The sequence below is a fragment of the Castor canadensis genome, chromosome X (assembly GCF_047511655.1).
Source record: "Castor canadensis chromosome X, mCasCan1.hap1v2, whole genome shotgun sequence".
NCBI lineage: Eukaryota > Metazoa > Chordata > Mammalia > Rodentia > Castoridae > Castor > Castor canadensis.
The window spans coordinates 87,113,571-87,129,756 of NC_133405.1; the positions used below are offsets into that span (position 1 = coordinate 87,113,571).

Genomic DNA, 16,186 nt, shown 5'->3' on the forward strand with positions numbered 1-16,186 from the left:
GAAAGGAAAGAAAGGAAAAAGAGAAAAGAAGAGAAATTGAGTGACAAAGAGGGAGGGAGAGGCAGCAGGGGACGGAAGGGCGGGGGTAGACGACAATGCTAGTCTCTGCTCAGGGTCTGGGTGTTATCCCAGGATGAGCTGCCATTGGCTACTACTTCCAAGGTTGCAAGAACTGGGAGTTAAGAGTCAAGCCTGCAAGCCCTGTCCTGGGTTTCAGCACCAGATGTTAGACTGAAAAGCACAGAGAAACAGACAAGAAGAAGGCTCAATATCAGCACAAGTTTATTTAGGAGAAGAAACCTGCAGAGGGGGTCTCCAGCCAATGCTAGAGCCCACTGCTGCTTACAGACTGGGGATTTTATTGAAGAGGAAGGACCTGGTAAATAGTAGGGGAAATTTTTCTCATTGTGACTTGTCTATTGTCCACTGCTAGGGATAGGCAAGGAACTGGGACTTGTGTTCTGGCACAGGTGTTGGGAAACAAGATGTTTCCCTTGGGGGCAGGCATCTCTACTGGAGCTAAACCACTCTAGAGTCAAGCAGAGTTTAAGATGGTGATACCAAGTTGAGGCCTAATAACCACCAGAGTAAGAATGGGGTAAAGTGGGACACTAGTGATACATTTCCCTGGAAAGGGCTTCTACATGGGGAAATCAGATTACTGCAGATCAGTTTTATGTCTTCTACTTACTAGTTATGTGGCCTCCAAGAAATTTGTTCATCTCATGGCATCTCACCTATAAAATACAGACCAAATAAAATCTTCCCTCTCAATCTTTAAGTGTTGTTCAGAGGACCTAAGATAACTCATCATGAAGATACTATAGATCGTAAATAGTTAAGCATGTGTGCAAAAGGATTCTTTTTTTTTAATCCTTTTTTTTAATTGGTGGAACTGAGATTTGAACTCAGGGCTTTGCGCTTGCAAAGCCTGCACTCTACTGCTTGAGCCACACCTCCAGCCTGCGATAAGGATTCTTAATAAAAGTAGATTTGGGGGCTTGCAGAGTGGCTCAAGTGGTAGAGTGTCTGTCTAGCAAGCATGAGGCCCTGCATTCAAACCCCAGTACTACCAAAAAAAATTAAGAAATAAGGGTAGATTAAGAGGACTTTTAATACAAGATTATTATCATTCTTCTCCTTGAGACATTAGATGAGCTGTGGACTCTGAAGTAACTAGTAGCCCTCAGCCTCCTCATTACTATTAGTATCTGTGAGCAGCATTAAAGGGAATATCAAGGAACTTTTCCACAGATGCTTATCTGAAGAAGAGCCACCAGGTGGAATGTAGGAAGTGGGTTAGGGGTCATATTGCTATAGAAGAAAGCAGAAGTGATATCCCAGCAGAGGTAGGCAATTCTTGGCAAGATAGGCAGACTATGTGGACTTTGATTTATATCTTAGAACTCCAATATTTACAATGACTGCCTAAAGCCTGGGTTCCATCTCAGTAGCTGCTACCTCAAAATGTTGTGGAAATGGCTGTAATAGTGCAACCCAGTAGTCCTACCTACTAAGGAGGCAGAGGTAGGAGGACCAGGAGTTAGGGACCAGACTGGCAATACAATGAGACACTGTGGGGGATAAATGAATTTAGAGAGTAACTTTTCAATGGTCATGTGCTACAAATAAGTGAGCCAGCATTATCAGCAAAATAGACTTGACCTGCTCAAAGAATGGTTCATGCATATGTCTGCACTTCCTAACTGACAGTAAATGCCTAATAGTGTCACATTCTTTTTAGAAGTCTCCTCTTTCTTCTAACCATTCAGTGATATTCCAGTTTTTACTATAAAAATCTAAACTCATTATCTCGTTATCCACAAAGCTTATTCATTACCCCACATCCCCATTTTGGTGAATGCCATCGCCACGTTCAACACTGGTCACAGCAGCACTACAAAGTTATCTTTAGTACTATACAACATTAAAGAATTATTGTTAACTTTTTTGAGACAGGGTCTTGCTGTGTAGCCCAGTTTGGCCTCTAACTCAAACTCTAAATCCTCCTGTCCCTACCTCCCAAGCATTGGGATTATAGGTATGCACACCATCATGTAGGGCTCTGGTGTTGCTGTTTTGTTTTTTGTTTTGCAGTGCTGGGGATTGAAGACTAGATACCCCACTAGCCCAGAACAAGTATTTTAAAAATGAGTGAGTATTAAGGATCCATTTTTACAATCCTGATGTGGGACTGTGAAGCCTACTGAGACAGATGAATAAGGAGGGGTTCTCTGTCATCTATCCAAGGCCATATGAAGGAAGAGCCATATGAAACAGGAAGTGTCCTGGTTCAGAGTTGATCTGGGTTGGGGTGAGTGCACATTAGATTGAAAACTAAGTCTCAGAGCAAGGAGATAAGTCAAAACCCAGGCTGTCTTGAATCTTCAATCTCCTGCAACTCAGAGAAATGGGAGAAAGGCAGGGTAGAGGAGCGTAAGGTAACCAGTAGCTGTTCTGAAGTAAAATACAACATGGGTTGTAACTTATCAGCCAGTGCTGAGAGGTTTCCTTGAGGCATGTTGGCAAATGGGCAGAGCACAGCAGTGAGATACAGCTAGCCCCTTCTGCTAAAGGTCCTTAGTGCCTGGCAGAGACAGGCCTAAGAGAAGAAACAAATGCCCACTACTGAGCTCATGGCCATGGCAGCTGGTATGCTAGGTGGCAAGAAGGTCAGCATTTTCTCCTCTATTTCCCCTCAACCCCACCACATAGGCCTTTCCAGGGAGAGAAGCAGAACTCAGAGTAAAAGCAAACTTAAGTCACAAGCAAGAGTAAGTGAGAGTTAGGTTTCTATGAGTCCTTGGAAGACCTGTTCCCTCAGACAAGAGGGAGAAGGTCAAAGGTCTCAGACTTACATGCCTATCCCTATTAGCTGGCAATTCAGAGGTACAGAAACTCTTCAGCTTATAAGCATCCCCAGGCTCCACTACTTGCTCAGCCACCTTTACCTCCTGGGTGAAGCCACAGTTGCACAAAAAACTATCTTTCTTTCAAGAGTGGCAGCCGGCCGAGAGACAGTAGCTCAGGCCTGTAATCCTGGCTACTCAGGAGGCAGAGATCAGGAGGACTGTGGTTCGAAGCCAGCCAAGGGCATAGTTTGAGAGATCCTATCTCTACAAACCAATAACAAAACAGGGCTGGAGGAATGGCTCAAGCTTCTTTGGGGTTCCTTAACCCTACCCTTTCCCTATCTAGGTCTCAAGGAAGGGCAGGATGGACTCCTCAGGAGACCTTCCCTCAGGCAACAGTTCTTCCTCATTCTTGCCATGCTAAACCCATCTACTTACCATTGACTCATTGCCTTTCTAGGTGACTTTTAAATATAGGTGTTAAGAAAGTGGGTTTAAGAATCAGATTACCTGAGTTTGAAGCCCATTCTCAACATTTACTAACTGTGTGATTTCAAGAAAGTGACTTACCTAATTTGGGCCTCATTCTCATTTCTTCCATTTGTAAAATGATAGTTTCAGTCTCCACTGCTTGAGCCACACCTCCATGGAGTACATTTTTGCTATGGTTATTTTTGGAGATGGGGTCTCACGAACCATTTGCCTGGACTGGCCTGAAACCACAAATCTCCCAATCTCAGCCTCCCAAGATAGGATTACAGGCATGAGCTACCGGCACTGAACCTAAAGGGTTTTTTTTTGTCTTTTTGTGAGTCTAGAAATGTTGAAGGGCAACAGGAGTGTCTTGGAAAGCATACTGAGCCATGTCAGAAGCCCTTGGGTTTGCTTGGCCACTCTACCCCTGTACCAGACATACTATATGACCTTGAGCAAGCTATCTAACCTGTCTGAGCCAGTGATACCTTATCTGCAAAACAGGCTGATGATCATCCTCCTCCCAGGGTTAGGGGAAGATTAAGCCAGATAAAAAAGCTATAAGATCTCTCCCTGCCCCTGGTACTGGGGCTTGAACTCAGAGTTTACACCTTGAGCCATCCACCAGGCCTTTTCTGTGATTTTTTTTTTCGAGATAGGGTCTCACAAAGGATCAGAAAGTATTAAGACAGTCTTTGACTTGACTTAAGTCTAATTAGACACAGTGATGCAAATAATTATAAAACAATGCAAAAGGCAGAGGTAAGGATACAGATCCATGTGGGCTGGGGGTGTAGTTCAGTGGCAGAGCACTTGCCTAGCATACATGAGGCACGGGGTTCAGTCCCTAGCACCACAAAAAAGAAAAAAAAAAGATATATGCCCATGATAAAGTACCCAGGCTAGCAGGAAGCAAGGAGAATTTTTAATCACTGTGCTTTCCTTTAGCCTAGCCACACTCCAAAACTGGTTTGGGAGGATGGAAGAGGTTAGGGTTGGGGAGTGAGGACAGGCTTATGGGGATACAGTACTATTTTCTAGGTGAGTGGCAGCAATATATATAGAGGTCTCAGTGCATTTAACAGAACATCACATTATAATAATATTAATAATCACCATTCATTGAGCACAAATTCAGACATCTACACTAAGCACTTTACTAATATCATTTCATATAGTTCTCCCAACTCACTGAAGTACGGCAAGCCCCTATTTTGCAGCTAGAGAAATCTAAGCTCAGAAAGATCCAGCAACTTGTATAATTTTATGCAGTAAGTTCATGCAGCAGTTGGACTACTCATCTGTGAGTCTTCAAAGTTCCTGCTCTTTATTTTTTCATGAAAACTGAAAAAAAAAAACCCTCCCATCAACAACATATTGTGTACAGCCTAAAATCATAACCCACAGGTCCAGGAAACAAACAAAATAAAACCTGAGAGGCTTCTCTGATCCTTAGTCTTAACACATGCTATTGCCTGTTGATTTGTGGGGGTACTTTAAGAAATATTTATAGAAATAAAAAAAACTTAGAGAAAAGTCTATGCCAACCTAGACAAATGAGCTATACCCAAGATCCTGGCATTGAGAAGTACTGAGACAACTGTCACCTTACCAATTCCTCTGGTGACCTGGTTTCCTCCTTCCCTACTTTCTTTCAGGGGGTAGGCACTTGGTTATGGACATGGACATTTCCAAGAGTTCAGAGATCAGCAAGGACTGCTCTTCAGCTCAAAGTATCAAGCAGCCAAACTTGGCAAGAACTTCCAGTTTCCTATTCTGCACCAGGACTAGGACAATGTAAAGAAAGTTAGAAGTCTTCTGAATGATAACTTAGCAGCCTAAGTTCTTAACATAGGGCTAGCCCCTTGGGTTTTATAGATCACTGCTTCCCTATCTCTAAACTGAGAGTTAAACTAGCTGATCTTCTTAAAAGTTCCTTCCAGTTACAACAGTCCATGTGTCTGGAAGAGTTTGCATTAACAGTTTTAAGTGTCAGAGTGGATCTCTGTAAGAATGCCTCTTCAGTGTCCCTTCTGAAGTCTTACTGGCTGGCTGGAGACCAGGGAGTAAGAATGGGGGGGTTGGAGAAGAAATCAAAGAAAATTGTTCTCTAGAAACTTTGGATTCAGAGAACAGCTAAAGCTGTGTTGAGAGTAGGCAGCTCCTGTTAGGCAAATATCAGTAGTAATAAATCCTGGCCTTTGATCCAAAGTTACTCAGGTAAGAAATGAACAGCTCACAGCTCCTACTGGTGGTACTAGGAGCAAATGCAAGTTTGTTTTTGAGTTGTTAAAGCTAGAGCAAGGGAGACTGAGGGTGTGGTTCAGTGGTAGAGTGCTTGCCTAGCATTCATGAGGCTCTAGGAACTTAGGGCCCCAGTACCACAAAAAAAAGTTAATTGGGAGTTGGTGGCTCCACACCTGTAATCCTAGCTACTTGGGAGGCTGAGATTGGAAGGATCCAAATAGTTCACAACACCTCATCTCAAAAATAACCAGAGCAAAACGGACTGCAGGTGTGGCTCAAGTGGTAGAGTACCTGTTTTGTTAGTGCCAGCTTTGCAAGTGAGAAGCTCCGAGTTCAAACTCCAGTTCCACTAAAAAAAAAAAAAAGAGCTAGAACAAAAATAGCTGTTTGTGACACCAAAATGCAAGCCAGGAAGAGAGCAGAGAGAGATAGTACATTTTCCCACAACTGGCAGAGAAAGCCCCAGACTTCTCTAAAGAAATTCCTTTTCCTGAAAAAGACAGCTATCTTTCAAAAGTCTTGGCAAGAGCTTGTGATGCCAGATGATTAGGCAGAATTTTCGAGGAGAAAATTCTCCTTTTTGTGGGGTTTGGGGTGAGATGTTGAAGATTCCTGGAAAATGATAGTGTACTGAGGAAATGTGAGCTCCAGAATGACATGGTGAATTCACTTTTTCCTGCCTTACATCATGCCACTCATTTCTTTCACTTCACTTCCTTCTACCTAAGGGATACTGGTCCAGAAAGAACCAAGACAATTTTGCAGAAGCAGGTACCTAAGACTCCCTCTTTGTTCATGACCATCTTCTTACCTTTGGAGTGATTTTCAAGATGATTTTCACAATACTTCAAAGAGGCTCACTCCAGCTCACTTCAAGCCAAAGACTTGCCATAGTATGTTTAGAATTGTGCATTCATATGATCACCAGCAAGTCACTGGCTGCATTCTGATAGGTCTTCTCTGTGTCCTGGGAGAAAGGAAGATTTCAGAGTGGAATGGAAGGGAATCCTAGGCCATGCCAGTGTGGTTTTTGAAGACCTGAAACAGCTGGCGGAAGGGCTCAAGTGGTAGAGTGACTGCCTAGTAAGTGTGAGGCTCTGAGTTCAAGCCCCAGTACCATTTAAAAAAAAAAAACCCAAAAACGGAAGACCTGAAATAATTCCACCTGTTTTGAGTGGACTTGCACAAATGCCTATGGATACACCTAAACCATCCTACTGCAGTAAGCCTTAGTTGCTTCTTCAAGGAAATATGGAGATTACTTTTGTCCCAGGCTTGTTTTCAGGATAAAACAGTATATGTAAAGTGCTGAGCATATAGTACCTTTTTTTTTTTTTTCTGACTAGAGTGACATCCTAATTTGCCCAGGACTTTACTGGTTTTAGCATCAGTTATCATGGGAAAAATCCTCAGATCTGGCAAACTGGGGCAATTCTTCACTTTATTTTCAGTTGTTTCTTTTCAGCTCTACGAATGAAGGCATAGTCCAACCATCGCATGTCCTTAGTTGTTTGACTGACAAATCAATCTGCTTCCGTATTTCTCTAATCAAAAGCCTAAAGATTATATATATATTCAACAAATTGAAATGTGCTTCTGATTCTACTCCTAGCAATAACTGTGTGGTCTAGGGCAGTCTTTCACAACTACCCCTGTGATTTTACTCTCAGGGGACTTTTGGTAATATCTGGAGGTATTTTTCATTGCCACAACCTCAGAGAGAAGTGAGTGCAGTTGGCACCTACTGGGTAGGGGTCAGGGAGGCTGGTAAATATTCTATAATGCATAGGACAATTCTAACAATGAATTATTTGAGTCAAAATGTCAAAAAAGCTGAGGTTCAGAAGTGTTAGTCTAGGAAATATTGTTACACAACAGATGTTAAAAATGAAGAATCTGGGGCTGGGGATGTAGTTCAGTGTTAGAATGTTTGCTTAGCAAGTGCTGGGTTTGATCCCCTGCACCACAAAACCAAACCAAACCAAACCAAATCAAACCAAACCAAACCCTTAAGACTCTGAGGTGGAGAGAGCTGGAGTAAGTAGGTCAAGGTCTTAAGAACTGGAACGTGGCCCATGTCAGATTCAAACTCAGACTGGTTGACTAGATCCAGTTTTATTTCTCACAATGTTTCAACACCCCTGAATGATGTTTTGTTTGGTACCTCATTTGGCTGTATTGCATTCCTGGCATGATAAGACACAGCCCATGTTAGAGAAGGGAAGATGGAGTCTCCAAAAGTTTCATTTTCAGCCTCTCAATTCATTTTAACTGTATCATGCAGCCTAACCCCATGCCCTAGGGGAACAGAGAGACAATTCTTCTAGTTTTTGGAAGAAAGAATATCTTTATCTCCTATTTCCAAAACCAGCTCCCCAAAAGGACCTCATCTTGCACTGTATTTTATTTATTTATTTATTTTCCTTTGGCAGCACTGGGGATTGAACTCAGGACCACACGCTTGCTACACAGGTGCTCTTACAGCTTGAGCCACTCTGCCAGCCCATCTTGTCCTGTAGATCTCATAGATATGATCTGTTGATATAATTGAGTCCAAAGCTCTCATTTTACACATGAGGATAATGAAGCCCTGCCAAGGGTCTGTCATGGTCTTGCAGAAGAGGGATAAGAACTCAGGTGTCCTGCCACCTAGAGCAGAACTTGTGCTACTGCATTCTGTGAAATCAGGACTGCAAGATAAATAGGCCATTCCATATTATGCAAATATAGTGGTTGGTGCAGGCAACACAATCTCCTCAAACCTGTGTACCAAGTAGGTTCCCACTTTTTTAAAAAACAAATCCAGAATTTTTATTATTTTTCTTTAAACAACTGCCAAGACTAAATCAAAGAAATAGAAGGCCTAACAGTTTGCTCTGGTTTTTGTTATTCAGATTTGGAGATTTTTTTTTTCTTTTTGCTTATTTTCTTTTTATTTTTACAAATACAAATGAAATATGAAAAAAACTACTTCAAAAAAATCTAACATTTCAAGAAAGTCTATCAGTTGCATTCTAAACATTTAAAACCTACCTCACAATTTAAATTTCAGTGGTAAAAACAGTAGGTTTTAGAATTATTTTGTGATCACATATCAAAAAAAAAGTTCTATTAACACCTTTTATTCAGATAACTACACCAGTGAGAATCAAACTTGTCAAATTTTCCAAATGGCATTTTTTCTACATCAAAAGGTAGTCATGACTAAGAAACAATTTGGATTATTCCTGCATCCAAAATGTTTATCAAAGCCTGTATTTGTCACAGGATTTTGAAACGTATAGAAGCTAAGAAATATTCCAATGAATGAACATACCAAAAGTCAGTAATAAACGAGACATATTCCTTTGGGGAAATGGCTGTTTTTTTTTAAATCCAGTCTGTACATGCAAAGTAAGCAAGGAGATTCAGTCTTTTTTCTTCTTTAAAAATCCGTTACTCCTAAAATATCATTCTACAAAATTGGAAGTGAAGGACTAAAAGGCCAGGAGAGGGAAGGGGCAGACACCAGTAACACAAAAAGAAATAAAATTGTACAAACTTAAGCAGTTTATAATTGACTAGACTCATCATACTCCAAGATAACAAAGGCTGGTTGAAGAAATTCACCATACTGCAGGAGCTGGGGTTTATATGCTACATGAAGATCAGAGATAAGCAATTCACTGCCTTGGAGCAATTCCCCTTCCCATTCCAAATCTTGGTTTCTGCACCATGCCTCCACGGGGAGGGCCTCTCATTCCACCACTCAGCCCACCTCGAGGGCCTCCAGGTCCCCGTAGGCGGTTATCTCGGAGGTCTTCTTCCCTGGCGGCTCACGTCTTCTTCTCTTCCTCATTTAGACGACTTCACCTCTGAACATGATGGGCCTGTTGCTGAGAACCTTCTGAACAGGTTCAGAATCATCAAACATGACAAAGCCGAAATTGGGTAACTTCCCGCCGCTGTTGATGCGCAGCTCCACCAAGTTCCCGTAACTTTGGAAGAAATCCTTAAGTTCTGATTTGTCCACCTCATGAGGCAAGTTGCCAATGTAGAATTGGTGACTGTCAGGGTGTCTCACAATTCTTCGGGGTTCAACATCACCTTGCTCACCAGCCTCGCGGGTTGGCCTGGATCCTCTCTGCGGAGGAATATTTATTCGTTGTTCTCGAACTCTTTGGTCCCTCTGAGGCCTCTGTGGTGGAATCTGAGATTCAGGTTTAGACTCTGGACGGGGCTGTGAAGCTGGCACTTTAACAACGTGAGGTGGTATCCCAGGACCTGGAACGGCTCCACTTGGAGGAAGATTCTTACTGGTCACAGATGCCCAAGAAAATGTCCTCAAGTCTTCCTGCACAGTCTGAGCGATGTCTGTAGGTGCTGGAGAGGAACTCTTCTGAGCATCCTCAGGAGCAGTTTCTTCTAATACCGGCTCACACTTTTCCTCTTGGATTTCAGATACAGGTTCCTGCTGTGGTTCTGGTTCAGGATCAGGCTCTGGCTCAGCAACAGGCTCCTCTAAGTGTTCTTCCAAGTCATTGCGGACATTCTGATCATAGAAAGTTCCAGAGTCATCAGGTACCACTTCAGGCATCTTCTCTCTTCAGGTTCTTCTACTTCTTCCTTAGACTCTTCCTGAGGCTCAGTAACAAAGCCACCAAAGACCTCATCTTGGTATCTGAAGATATCATTATGAACACAGAATTTATTTGCAACAGAGCCCTCAGGAGCAAGGACAAATGGAATCTTGGCAGAACCTGGTTGTTGTTGGACAGCAGTCCCATCACCTGGACCACTCATGGACAGTCGCGTGTCCATCAACATGGCGAACGCATCAACATGGCGAACGCATCAACATGGCGAATCTTGGTGTGGCAGTTGGTAAAGTTTTGTGACATCACTTTCCTATGAATTTCTTTCTGTCCATAGACTGCATGGGCTGGCTTTCCACTTGAATCCAGTCCCCCATGGACATAGGAAGAGTTCTTGCCATAAAATCTATGGAGCATGTCAGGGGCCTGGTTCAGCAGTGTGTCATACTGTCTCACAAATTCCCACCTGACCAGAAGCAGAGTAGGCTTCTCCATAACCATTGCTTTGGTCAATTCAACCTGCGTGGCTGACCGGGAGAGGAACAAGCTTTGCTCCACAGCACAGAGGGCAGCAAGAATCCCTCATGCAACTGCTTCCACACCATAGGTTCTCTTAATATCCTGGAATCTGAGGATCCTAAGAGGGTATGTTTGTGTTAAGAAGGAAGGGAGCTATAGCGCCTCTCCTTTCCCTTTTGATCTCTTTGTGGTCAGGGCTACTGAGACCCTTTCACTTCAACTCCATCTCGACAGGTTCACTGCCTGGTTCTTCCCCCGGTGCCTTTGGCCTTGTTCAGTTTTACTTTTCTAGAGGACAACTTTAAGGCCAAGCAAGTAACTTAGTGGTAGAGTGCTTGCCTAGCATGCATGAGGCTCTAATGTAACCAGGACCACAAAAGGAAAAAAACTTCAGTTTTGCAGTGCTTTGTTATTCAAGGATTCAAACTGACAAATTCTCTCATTCTCTTTCTCTCTCTCTCTCTCTCTCTCTCTCTCTCTCACACACACACACACACACACACCTCTCCATGCTTAACATTCTTTATTCTTCAACTAACCCAGGCAATCTTCTCCCCCTTACCTTTCTCTAACTGCAAAGGAGTAGATGCCTATTAAACAAGTAATACAAACTTCAGTGATGTGGCGCCAGTAAACTGGGAGATAAGAACCAAGGCCTGGGCTGGTGGAGTGGCTCAAGTGGTAGAGTACCTAACTAGCAAGCTTGAGACCCTGAGTTCAAACCCCAGTACAACTACCAAAAAAACCCCCAAAAAAACAAAAAACAAGAACTAAGGCCAACAACTGGCCTGGGGGTATATACTGTGTTACATACCCTGAACTGAGCCACTGAGCAGCCCTTTTAAAAAGGGACATCTCTCAAAAGTGGAGCTACAGAGCTTTGAGAGATTTGGCTCTCCCTATCCCCTTCATCTGACGAATAATAAATCTTATTTCCTTTTCTTCAAAAACTGCTGTCATTATTTATAAATTGACATTGTGTCAAGGGACTGAATTTCCAATAATAATAGGTTCCATCCCCAGCAGTGCAAAAAAAAAAAAATCTGACTGAGGTTGGTGGGGGTTGTTCCTAAACCTCAAGGCAAAAAATTCATCCCGAATGAAACATTTTCTTGTTTATTTTTACTAAATGTAAAATTTTCATGTCAACCTACCATGGTACCTATCTGTAGTCTCAGCTACTAAGGAGGGTGAGGCAAAAGGATTACTTGAGTCAGGAGTTTGACGCCAGCTTGGACAACATAGTGAGTCCCTGCCTCAAAGAAAAATGAGAATAAGGATAAAGATAAGAATAAGAATAGGAATAAGGAGAAGGAGAAGATGCATGACTCACTCACCTGAGCGCTGCGCTCTGAGCGCGCACGGCTCTTGCGTCCTCAGCCCGCCTGTCCCTCCGGCCCGACCTGCGGCGACTCACGTCCCGCTGCAAGGCCAGCAGCATTCCCCGTAGAGTACACCCTGTGCCCGCCGCCACCACTCCAGACGGCGAGATGGAGATGTCGGACCTCGTCATCGATGTGAAGCCCGAGCCAGACGCACAGTCCCTGCAGGCCCAGGGACTGGGGCACTTGTCCCCGAAGGACAAGTCCACCCCCGAGAGGTTCGGGGGTGAACCCCGCCAGTTCCCGGGCCCCCGGGCCGCTGGGGCCGCCCTCCATGCTTTCGGCACGGGGAGCCACTGGGCCCTGTGGATGCCGCTGACCCCTAACCCTGCCAACCGTCAGCCCTGGACCGACAAACACCCAGATCTGTTGACCTGTGGCCTCTGCCTGCAGACCTTCCCATTGGAAGCCATCACTGTCTTCATGGACCACAAGAAGCTGGGCTGTCAGCCCTTCAGCGGCCCCAGCCCCGGCCAGGTGTCAGAACCCCCAGAGCTGAAATCCCTGAGCTGCCTTCGCTGTGGCCAACAGTTCGTTCACTGGGGCCTGGAAGCTGCTGCGCCACGCCCAGTGGGACCATGCGGTGTTCATCTACCAGACGGAATCGGAGGCCCCGGAGGACCTGCTGCTGGGCCTGGCTGAGGTGGCCGCGGCTGTGTCAGCAGTAGTGGGGCCCCCGCCTGAAGCCAAGGCCCCTGGCACGAGCGGCATCTCCCGGAGCAGTCCCACGTGCCTGGTGTGCAAGAAGACCCTCAGCTTCTTCAGCAACCTCAAGGTGCATATGCGCTCACACACAGGTGAGCAGCCCTATGCCTGTGACCAGTGTCCCTACGCCTGCGCCCAGAGCAGCAAGCTCAACCTCCAAAAGAAGACCCACTGGCAGCTGTCAGTCCCAAGCCCCGGCATGGCCACCAGCAGCCTGGAGCCAGCCTCCATCGCCCCTCCAGAGCCCGCTGCCCACGCTGCCACACCAGCCAGCACCCTTCCACATAGCGGTGGTGAAGGGGCCAGAGCTGCGGCCACAGCGGGTGTTCAGGAGCCAGGGGCTCCTGGCCTTGAGGCTCAGGCAGGCCCCAGGGGGGATGGTTGGGGACTGTCCCCAAAGCACAGAGAACTGATCCTGTAAAGAGCCAGGTTATCACCCAAGAAGATCCCCAAGTCAGGAGGCAAGAGCCGTGGGCCCGGGGGCAGCTGTGAGTTTTGCGGGAAGCACTTCACCAACAGCAGCAACCTCACAGTGCACAGGCGCTGGCACAGGGCGAACAGCCCTATGCCTGTGACCAGTGTCCCTATGCCTGTGCCCAGAGCAGCAAGCACAACTGCCACCGCCGCATGCATGGCCTGGGGCCTGGCAGCACCTGCTATGAGTGCCCACACTGCTGTGTGCCCTTCGGCCTGCAGGCCACCCTGAACAAACACCTGCGCCGGAAACACCCTGAGGTGGCCTGAGAGCTCAAGTGCTGCCCCTCACTCTGTCCATGTTCTGTGTCCCTCCTTGTCCTTCCATGTTAGTAAATGTCATCCACTATTTTAAAAAAAAAAAGAAGATGCATGACTCAAGTGATGCACTTACTTAGTATGCATGAGGCCTTGGGTTCAATCCCCAGCACTACAATGTTAAGTAAATTAAATAATAACAAAACAAGCACAAGAGAGCAAATAAGAAAAAAGAAGGGGAGGGAGGTGGCCCAAATAATGCATACACATGTAAGTAAATGTAAAAATGTTAAAAGAAAATAAAAAAGGAAAACAAAAGTTAGAAAAAATAAAGTAAAATCAGATGAGTTTTCACAAATGTAGATGCCTGTGAAACCATGGCCATAATCAATACAATGAACTTATTAAACACCCCAAATTGAGAACTGTTTTTTTTCTTTTTGCAGTATTAGGGATGGAATCCAGAGCATCATTCATGCTAGGGAAACACTCAACCACTGAGCTACATCCCTGAGAACTGGTTCTTTTTTTTTTTTTTAATTTTAAATTACAACCCAGTAGTCGTTTGTAGAATCACCTTGATGAGAGACAAATTGATGAGAGGCAAATCTGGATGACCCTGGCGGTTCATTTTCTTCCCCTTTTTCAGTAGCACAGCTGAGAGTTGGCTGTTCTGGACTGAGATTCTATCTGTGGGAAGACCAGGCCTTTGGCTGATGTCAGCTTTCCTGGCAGGAAAGGCTGTTCCTAAGGCGTTTTGTATGCAGACCTTGGTCCTGGTTCTGCACATTCCCTAACATTGTTCCTGATTTAGGAAACACTGATATATTTCTTGTTACTTACAGAAATTAGGTATTTCCCAGTGTGAAGGTAAAGTTCATTGTTCTCTTGAAGAACCCTGCTTTGCTGGGACTTTAACTGTAGTTCATGTAGAATGTCTATGACCACCGTTGTGCTATAGATCAAGGAGAGTTCAGGAGACTGTGTGGACTCTGCTTCTTCTCTGCTTGTTTGTAACTTCCCTGCACCCCTATAAACCCTGTGCTACATCTGCATTCTATGGTGTGTCAGAAGGTGGCTCCCTAAATATCACCAACTCAGACTGTTGATAAGACAAAGCTGGGTTTATTGTTTACTGGGTAAAGGAGAACATCACCTCTGTAAAGATTTAGCAGTGTCTCAGAGAGTGGGTGGCAAGGTCACAAAGGGAATTTTGGTTTGTGGTAGGTCTTTCAATGTAGGGATTTGATTTGGGTTAAGACAAAGATTTTGATGAAGAGTTTAGGATTGGTGGAAACAGCAAGGTAAGGATTTTGAGGTGAGGGATTCAAAGAATCTTAGGGAATTTCAAACTCTGTTTGTGCTTTCCATTGAATAGTTGATGGAATGTTCCTGAGATGGATTTCTTTTTCTTTTTTTCTTTTTGTTACTGGGGTTTGAAGTCAGGGCTTCACGTTTGCTAGGCAGGCACTCTACCACCTGAGCCACTCCACCAGCCAGAATGTTCCTGTGCTGAGCAATGGTGCCATTTGCCTAGGCAGGGGAGTTCTAGAAAAGTAAAGCCATGCTAATGATAATAGTAGACCAGCAAGTCATGTTGGGTGTTTAGGTTGAATAAGGGTACAGAAGGTTTTGCTTTTCAGGTGTTAGTTGTATATGTCCATAACCTCCTTATATGGCAGTGATAAGCAGCATTTTTCAAAAAAACAATGAAACTAAGAAAACTAGAGTTGAATTGATTTTTTTTTTGGCATTGCTGTAAATCGAACCCAGGGTCTCATACAAGCTAGGCAAGACACTACCATTCTTAGCCCTAGAGTTGAACTGCATTTAATAAATGTATTGTTTTGTGCAACATTTGTTTCAGTTATACTTGCATGAAATGATTTATGAAGCAAAATGTATTTCTTACAAAGAATCTGGACTGAAAAAAAGTTTGAAGGCTATTGCCTTATGAAGATACTGATAGACCTCCTAAAAGAGATGATCTCTTTCTCAGTAACTTGTGCTGAAGATTGGAACAGAGGCCCTGTTTGGGTAGATTAAGAGGTTGACTGGAAATTTTGAATCCATAATGCTTTTACCATTTCCACAGGGACCATACTGCTACTAAAGCATGAAAGATAGAGACTAGGCAAGAACAATTTATTTATTTATTTATTTATTTTTGGTGATACTGGAGTTTAAACTCAGGGCCTCTGGCTTGCTAAGCAGGTGCTCCCTATCACTCCAGCCACTCCACTAGCAGACAATTTATTTTTTAAAGAACAAGTTATTACATTGTTACCATGTAAAACAAACTCTCAAAAAGGCTTTATACTGAGATTCAGTCTACTTAGACAGGGGACTGGACAAAATGACCTCTGAGTGCCCTCTCATTGAGAGAACATTATATTATCCTCTACAGAGGAGTATAAAACACAAGCAGGCAGTTACTTTGAGGTGTGTTAGTTGGCAATCACCTCACAGTATGTGGTTTTGAGGCACTCCTGGATAGAATAATAGATGTGGCATATTGGCCAATTAAGAGCTTCCTTTTTCAAATGGATTATCTACTACTTCTCTGAGGAAATTCAGCCACTTTAGGGATTTGGAAGGCTTGGAGGTTTGGAAAGAACAGTCCCCCTAATCAGGCCTGAAATTCCCCAGGGGGGTCCATTTCTTTGCCTAAGGCACTGACTCTCCTTTGTTCAAGCATTTC

The 16,186-nt window shown here is 44.2% G+C and overlaps 2 pseudogenes; one reads left to right on the forward strand and one right to left on the reverse strand.

Moving 5' to 3' along the window:
- Positions 1 to 8,954: 8,954 nt before the first annotated feature.
- On the reverse strand, positions 8,955 to 10,743 carry LOC109675623 (ras GTPase-activating protein-binding protein 1 pseudogene; annotated as a pseudogene).
- A 1,065-nt stretch (positions 10,744 to 11,808) lies between these two features.
- Positions 11,809 to 13,497, forward strand: LOC109675622 (zinc finger protein 296 pseudogene; annotated as a pseudogene).
- The last annotated feature ends 2,689 nt before the right edge of the window (positions 13,498 to 16,186 follow it).